We start from the raw sequence: 8702 nt of genomic DNA on the forward strand, positions 1-8702 counted from the left end.
GAATCCCGGTTATAAGACATTTCGACAATGGTAAAACAAGACCAGCAAAGCCATCCGATGTGCCGATAAATCCCGATAGGAGTCGCACGTATCTCGTTCTCAGGGCACACCGGATGGGCAAGACGTCGGGTTGGCATAGACCCTGATTGCCCAGGGGCGCCGGACATCGCCCAGTTTGTACCAACACTCAGAGGAACACTGGTCTAGGGGTTTTAAAATAAAGATGACCCTTGAGTCTGCAGAACTCAAGGGAAAAAGGCTTAGGTGGCAAATGTTAAAATTAAGGTTAGGCCTTGCTTGAGGAGTTTTATTCAAAGCGAACTGTCAAGGGGTTCCCATAACACTCAACCGCGTAAGGAATACAAAATCAAGGAACATAACACCGGTATGACGGAAACTAAGGCGGCAAGAGTGAAACAAAACACCAGGCATAAGGCTGAGCCTTCCACCCTTTATCAAGTATATAGATGCATTAATTAAATAAGATATATTATGATATCCCCACATAAACATGTTCCAACATGGAGCAATCTTCAACTTCACCTGCAACTAACAACGCTATAAGAGGGGCTGAGCAAAAGCGGTAACATAGCTAAACAACGGTTTGCTATGATGGTTGAAAAGGTTAGAGGCTATCATGGCAATCTGGGAGGCTTGATAAACAAGTGGTAGGTAGCGCGACATAGCAATAGAGCGAACAACTAGCAAACAAAGATAGAAGTGATTTCGAGGGTATGGTCATCTTGCCTGTGATCCCGCAAGGAAGAAGAACGAGTCCATGAAGAAGACAAACGGACGTAGTCGGACGGATCCTCACAACTCTGAAACGAAACCGAAACTAACGAGAGAAGCAACCCGGAAAGAAGCAAGCAACATAGTAAATAACCATCACATAAACATGGCATGATGCACAATCAAATATGATGCATGCCCGGTTTAAAGAGGCATGGCAGGGCAAAGTGCAACAAACAATGCTACAAATTAAGTGGAGCTCAATATGCAACTCCGTTGCATATTGACGAAACACCACATGACTTATTTAGTTCTCTCTCGGTTATGTACCCAACAATATTAAATGTTATAAAACATGGCAAGGGGTGAAACATATGAAAACTACCTATCTAAGCAATTTAAATGGGGCCGGAAACATCAAACAACAATTCCGATAAATCCCCATATGCATTTAGCAATTTAATGCAAACAACAATTTTAAACATTCTTGATGTTGTTAGCATGATGCGGATGACATGTGCAAGTTTTATGCAATTTTTATTAAAAGTTGACATGAGCATGATATGAAGCATTTGGTCGCCATGACGGAATGAAAGGGGTGCCATGGCGACGATAACGAAAATGATGCCAAGGCAACATTCTGGGTCCCAGTAACTCGTTGGAGTACTGGTGCAAAGAGCAAGTGTGTGGAGCGAGTCACGCAAGGATGGTGGGGTGATCCCGGATTCCGGGTGTCCCACGGGTTCGCGGCAAGGCTAACGGGGACATGCATGAAACAAACGGGCACGGTGCAAACACGTGCATCTCATACAACACACATGCATTCGTCCACGGGTCATCGTCTCGACGGTTATACCTTACAAAGGTGCGTTTACGGAGCGATTCGATTTCGGTAAAGGAAGTAGGTGTTCTCAGGACGGTCGTAGGAAGTAGTCGTTCTCGTGACGGTAGTGGTACACGGTCATCATGGAAGTAGTTGTACACATTGTCTTGTCGAATCCACGGCGACGGTAGTTATTCACTCAATGGCCTTCGGCGGCGGTCATCATACACGGTTCGTAGACGTTCGGGTCTTCCGTAGAGGTACTCGACGCATCCCGGATGAGTAGTCGTACACGCATGTAGATGAACTTGACGGATCCCGTGAGTAGTCGTACTCGGCGAACCCGCGTAGTTGTACATATCTTCATGCTGTAGTCGAACTTGATGAAAAACCCACGGCGACGGTAGACGTACACAGCCGGCTTGATGGAACTTGGTGAAACCAAAACGTGGCAGCACAAGACGGTCTTGGCGGTCAACGACAGGAGGTGGGCGGCGAAGCAGCGGCAACGTGCGGGCACTGGCAGCGGCATCCGTGAGCAGAGGCACAACGTTGGTCGTGTGCACCGGCGGCAACCAGACACGGTGGCAGGGGGCGAGGTGCTTGGGGGCGCGGAGGCGGCGTGGCTTCGGTGGTTGAAGCCGAACGGAGGGAGAAGGCGCCGGACCACGCAGCGGTGGAACGGGAGGCCAGGGAGGCCCTAGGCGGTCGAGGTTGCCGGCGGGCTGGATTGCCGGAGCGGTGCGACGTGGTTCCTGTTCGTCTTGGTCGCTAGTCGTCGACGCGTGGAGGAGCAAGGGCGAGGCAGTCGGGGACGGGGCAAGGGCGCTGTAACACCCCTAGTGTCATGCTACAGTAATCCCCTGTTAATGGTGCCATGTCATCATGTTACTGTTGTTAATCTTCACTTGATCCAAATCACAGTTCAAATTCAAATCCAATCTAAAGTCAATTCATATTTGTCAGACATGAAAGCTAAAATGTTCAAAGTGTGGCAAATAATCTCTGGTTATTTGTCATGTTGAAACCAACCTCATTTGAGTTCCCAAAATGCCCCTGGGATTTTATTTTGTGGTCCAACAATAATTACATTGGCCTTTCCAATTTCTAAAAATGGTTAGCCAACTCCTTCTGACCCCAAACTTTTTATGCAGCTTCACTTTGTTCCTATCTATTTTTTGTGCAAAGTGCCACATTTAACAAAATTATTTCAGTAGCTCTTTTAAATAGGAAACAGTGGTAGAATAAAAGAAAGGGAGAAAACAACAGGACTTTCCCCCTCACTGGGCCTCGACCCAGCTAAACCAATGGTCAGCCCAACATCCCCGGTACCTCCCCTCTCCCCTGTTCACGCAACCGGGTCGCTACAGGGGCAGGTCGCCCCGGACCACCTCGCCGGCGCCGATGAATAGGTTTCTCGTCTCCTTGTTGATATCAACCCAATCTTTGATTTTGTTAGTGGCAGGTTGTCACCTCATAATTTGAGATGTATTCCATAAGACCATAGCAAGTTTATCCTTTTTCGTTGCTGGTGTTCCAACAACTCCATTCGACCCTTCTCCTAAGGATGCCTTCTCAAACTCTTTTGTGGCAGAAGTTGGCATTTTCTTCTCCATTCTTTTATTTTAATCATCTATCTTCTATTTCTTTCTCCCGGAGGCATTGTGTTGCTGCTCTCTTCGAACCTTCTTCTTGTCCTTGTCATGCTTATCCTTTTAACCGGAGTGTTGTGCCCCTTTGCTCATGCTCTTTCATTTTATCAAGTCTTTCATCTCTTTCCAACCGGAGTGCTGTCCAAATTTGCTCTTCCTTGTTTTCCTCTTCCCTACCGGAGTGCTTTCAACTTCATTCATCTCCGTTGTATTCTTTTCTCGATATGGATTAACCTCTTCAAGGTTCCTTGGTTTCACTCGTTTGCCAAAGAAGCAATTTAGTTTTACCTCTTCTCTTTCTCTTCCGTTTGTCCCTCCGGTGCCATTCTAGATCTCAGGACGAGATCCTCTCGTAGTGGTGGAGTGTTGTAACGCCCCGAGAACGATGTGCCAGGTGTCGTCCAGTTATTCGATGTTGTTGCCTTGTCATTGCTTACGTGTATTGCATTGCATATCATGTCATCATGTGCATTTCATTTGCATACATGTTCGTCTCATGCATCCGAGCATTTCTCCCCGTTGTCCGTTTTGCATTCCGGCGCTCCGTTCTCCTCCGGTGGTCATTTCTACCTTCTTTTCATGTGTGGGGGTTAAACATGTCTGGATTGGACCCAGACTTGCCAAGCGGCCTTGGTTTACTACGGGTAGACCGCCTGTCATGTTTTGTGTCATTTGGACTTCGTTTGATGCTCCAACGGTTATCCGAGGGACCGTAAAGGCCTCGTGTGTGTTGCAGCCCAACACCCTTCCAATTTGGCCCAAAACCCACCAAAATCCTCTCCATCTTCTAGAGCGTTCGATCACGATCGCGTGGCCGCAAACCGCACCTCATTTGGAGCTTCCTAGCTCCCTCTACCTCTATAAATAGACCCCTTCATTTTCGTTTTTGGATCTTTTCTCCGAAACCCTAGCCATCTCCCTCCTCGCGCCGCCGGACAAAGTCCGCCAAGCCGGACATGTCCACCGCCGCCGGCCACCTCGCTCCGCCCAATCGGAGGCTGCCACGTCGCCTTCCCCGCCGCCGCAGCTAACCAGGCGCCGCCACCTTAGCGCGCGGCAGGCTCCTCTCTCTCCTCCACCGCCACGGGCCCGCGCGGCCCAGATCCGGCCCGCGGGGCCCGAACCAGCGCCGCCCCGCGCCTGGGCGCCCCACGCCGCCGCACCCGACAGGCGCCGCGCCGCCCGTGCTCTGCCGCACCTCGTCGCCCGAGGTCACCGGCGACCTCCACGGCGCCGCTCCACCGCCGCCCAGCGCCGGCAACCATCGCCGCCGCCTTCACGCGCCTCCCCGCTGTCGCCGCGCTCGGATCCGGCGAGGTCCGGGCCGGATCTGCTCCTCCCTCGACCTCCTCCTCGCCTCCGGCCGCTCTCGGCAAGTCTCTCCGGCGAGTCCGTGCTGCATCGTAATCCGTGCCAAGAACCCTAGATCTGGAGGTCTAATTTCTACTAAGTCCCCGAGTTTTCCACGTTTCATATGCCCATGTTCATCATGCCGTATCTTAGCATCTGTAGCTCCGATTTACGCGTATAGCATATCAAAATGTTCATCTCAGAGAGTACATCATTTCATCTCATTGCATCATTTTCATTTGAGCTCATCTTGATGCCCGAAATGCTGTTGGAAGAGAGCTATTTGAGTTATTTGTCAGATCTGCTGCTCTATTTAGATATTTGTCATTTTTGCCATGATTATTGTGTGCATGTTATGCCCATGAGCTCTACATATGTTTTGTTAAGGGTTTTGCCATCTTTCCAGAGGTGCAACCCATGTATTTTTGTGATGTGTGTGGTGACTAGCACAAGCTTGCAAAGTGAGGCATTTGGTAATGTTGATTTCAGGGACTTAGCATTTCCACTAAGTCCTTGAGCTGTTTATCTCATATGGCCATATGTTCATGTTGTTTCCTAGTGATCCGTGCCTCTTTTGAGGATGATCAGTAAGGATGTTTTGTTAATCTTGTAGTGCTATATCCATCCATGTCCTTGTTTGCAATTATGGAGCACCCTAGCTTCAGTCAATCGAGCTCTACTTTTGCTATTTCGTGAATCTGGGCAGATTGTCTACTTGTTAGCGATTTTGCCGATGATGTTGTAGTTGATCCGTGCATGCTATGGTATTGTTCTTGCCATGTCTAGCTTGTATTTTGTGCATTCTTGATGGGTGTATGCTTAGATTGTCATGCCTTGCTCTGTAGTGAGTGCATCGAGCTCGTTAACATGCCTACTTGATATCTGTTTTCAGCATGCTCCAGTTTTCACTAAGTCTGAGAATTGATTATGTTTTTGCCATGTTCACATGCTTGCAATTGTATTTTCTTATCCCTTTTGGCTCAAGGTCACTAAGGGACTTTTGTTAAGCTCTTTGAGTAGCTCCATGCCATGCTTGACTTTGCCATGATCAGGTCCTGTAGCATATAGTTTTCATGCTCCAAAGAGTGCTATCTGATCTGAAATTCCAGACAAGTGTTAATTTCACTAAGTCTGAAATCTGTTTACCAAATGCATTTTTGCCATGCTTGTTTGAACCTGTTAATGGATGAATTGGCCGTAGCTCAGTGTTCATCTTTTGTTAAGCATTATGAATGGATCCCTGCCATGTATTTGTTTGCCATATTTGAGTGCTGTAGCATGTTTAACTTGTTGCATTTAGATGGTTACTTGTTGTATATCGCAGACTGGTGCCATATTTGTTTTGCTCGCCATTTCCAAACCGTGACTCCGATTCCGGCGTTCTTTATATCGTTTTCAAGTGATTTCATCTCACCTTTCCAGTGGCACACTTGTATTTCCAAGTTGAGGCCAGTTTCATTCATTCCTTTGCAAATCATGCATGGTGCATCGCATATCGCATCCCGCATATCATGCCATGTCCATGTGTTGTTTATTTACTATGTTGTGTGCTTCTTTCCGGTGTTGCTTCTTCGGGTTGGTTCCGTTAACGTCGCATTTGTGAGGAACCGTTCGACTACGTCCGTTTGTCTTCTTCATGGACTCGCTCTTCTTCCTTGCGGGATCTCAGGCAAGATGACCGTACCCTCGAAATCACTTCTATCTTTGCTTGCTAGTTGCTCGCTCTTTTACTATGCCTATGCTGCGATACCTACCACTTGCTTATCATGCCTCCCATATTGTTGAACCAAGCCTCTAACCCACCTTGTCCTAGCAAACCGTTGTTTGGCTATGTTACCGCTTTGCTCAGCCCCTCTTATAGCGTTGTTAGTTGCAGGTGAAGATTGAAGTTTGTTCCTTGTTAGAACATGGAGATGTTGTTCCTTGTTGGAACATGTTGACTTGTTGGGATATCATGATATATCTTATTTAATTAATGCATCTATATACTTGGTAAAGGGTGGAAGGCTCGGCCTTATGCCTGGTGTTTTGTTCCACTCTTGCCGCCCTAGTTTCCGTCATATCGGTGTTATGTTCCCGGATTTTGCGTTCCTTACGCGGTTGGGTTATAATGGGAACCCCTTGATAGTTCGCCTTGAATAAAACTCCTCCAGCAAGGCCCAACCTTGGTTTTACCTTTTGCCACCTAGGCTTTTTCCCTAGGGAGTCGCGCATCCCGAGGGTCATCTTATTTTAACCCCCCCGGGCCAGTGCTTGTCTAAGTGTTGGTCCAAACTAGAGCCCCTTGCAGCGCCACCTCGGGGAAACTCGAGGGATGGTTTTAGTTGTACGGATTGCTTATCCTGTGTTGCCCTGAGAACGAGATATGTGAAGCTCCTATCGGGATGTCGGCGCATCGGGTGGTCTTGCTGGACTTGTTTTACCATTGTCGAGGATGTCTTGTAGAACCAGGATATCGAGTCTGATCGGAATGTCTCGGGAGGAGGTCTATTCCTTCGTTGACCGTGAGAGCTTGTCATGGGCTAAGTTGGGACACCCCTGCAGGGATTTAAACTTTCGAAAGCCGTGCCCGCGGTTATGGGTAGATGGGAATTTGTTAATGTCCGGTTGTAGATAACTTGAACCTTAACTTAATTAAAATGACTCAACTGCGTGTGTAACCGTGATGGTCTCTTTCCGGCGGAGTCCGGGAAGTGAAAACGGTGTTGGAGTTATGCTTGACGTAGGTTGCTATAGGATCACTTCTTGATCATACTTTTATCGACCGTGCTTTGCCTTCTCTTCTCGCTCTCATTTGCGTATGTTTAGCCACCATATATGCTAGTCGCTTGCTGTAGCTCCACCTCATTCCTTTACCTTGCCTGTAAGCTTAAATAATCTTGATCGCGAGGGTGCGAGATTGCTGAGTCCCTGTGGCTCACAGATACTTCCAAACCAGCTTGCAGGTGCCGTTGAACCGTGCAGATGACGCAACCAAGATCACAGAGGAGCTCGATGAAGATATTGTCCTTTGTGTTGTTTCGTTCTAGTTGATCAGTAGTGGAGCCCAGTTGGGGTCGATCAGGGACCTTGTCGCATTTGGGGTTCTTCTTTTATTTTGGCTCCGTAGTCGGGCCCTGATTGTATTTGGATGATGTAATGCTTTATTCATGTATTTGTGTGAAGTGGCGATTGTAAGCCAACTATCTATCTCTTTCCCTTATGTATTACATGGGTTGTGTGAAGATTACCTCACTTGCGACAGTGCTTTCAATGCGGTTATGCCTCTAAGTCGTGCTTCGACACGTGGGAGATATAGCCGCATCGAGGGCGTTACATTGCCGCTCTCCCCTCTTCCCTCCTTAGATCCACCTCACCCGCACCTCACCGTCGACGTTCAACGGGCGCCACCATGGCCACCCGCCACCTCTCGAAGCCCCACCGTGTCGAGGAGCTGTGCAGCGGTCCACTACTTCGACTAGGCCAACGGAATCGACCGAAGAAGCCCTGCATTGTCGCCATTTGGTCGTCTTCTCCGCGCACGGTCGCCGCCTCTTGCCATTGATTTCGTCGCTGACAAGCCATCCCCAACCTCCTCGAGTTCACCTACGGCACCGCTGTGAGAACCCTGTCCGATTCCGTCCTTTTCCCCCTTGTTCCATCACCGTTTAGTCGCGTCCCGCGCTCCGGTCACCATGGACGAAGGTCGCGCGCTCCGTGCCTCCCTACTGCGCTCCCTCGCGCCCGCGTACCACCGTCCCTAGCCGTGCTCGGCTGCGCCGGGGTCCCGTTTGCCTCTTCCCGGCCGCGTCAGCGCCGCCCGTGCCATCTGCTGCTGCGCTCGCCGCCTGTGGCCGCGCTTCCCATCCGTGAGCCCGCGGCCCCTGCTGCTATGTTGCGTAGCTGCCGCTACTACTTCTTGTGCTGCTATCGCGTCGCTGCCTAACCCTGCTGCCGCCGCATCCTAGCGTCGCCGCTCCTGCGTCGCTGCTTGCCCCGCTCGCCCCCTGCTTCTCGCCCCGCGCCGCTGCCGCCGACGACCGCAGCCCCCCGCCGCCCCTGCGCTCCAGGCCAAGGCCGCGTGCGCGCGTGTCCGCGCTGGAGGCTGCGTCCCCGCCCTACTGCTCCTGCCGGTCGCGGATGGTCATGGCCTCGCCCTCGCCGCC

Source organism: Triticum urartu, chromosome 2 (assembly GCF_003073215.2).
Source record: "Triticum urartu cultivar G1812 chromosome 2, Tu2.1, whole genome shotgun sequence".
NCBI lineage: Eukaryota > Viridiplantae > Streptophyta > Magnoliopsida > Poales > Poaceae > Triticum > Triticum urartu.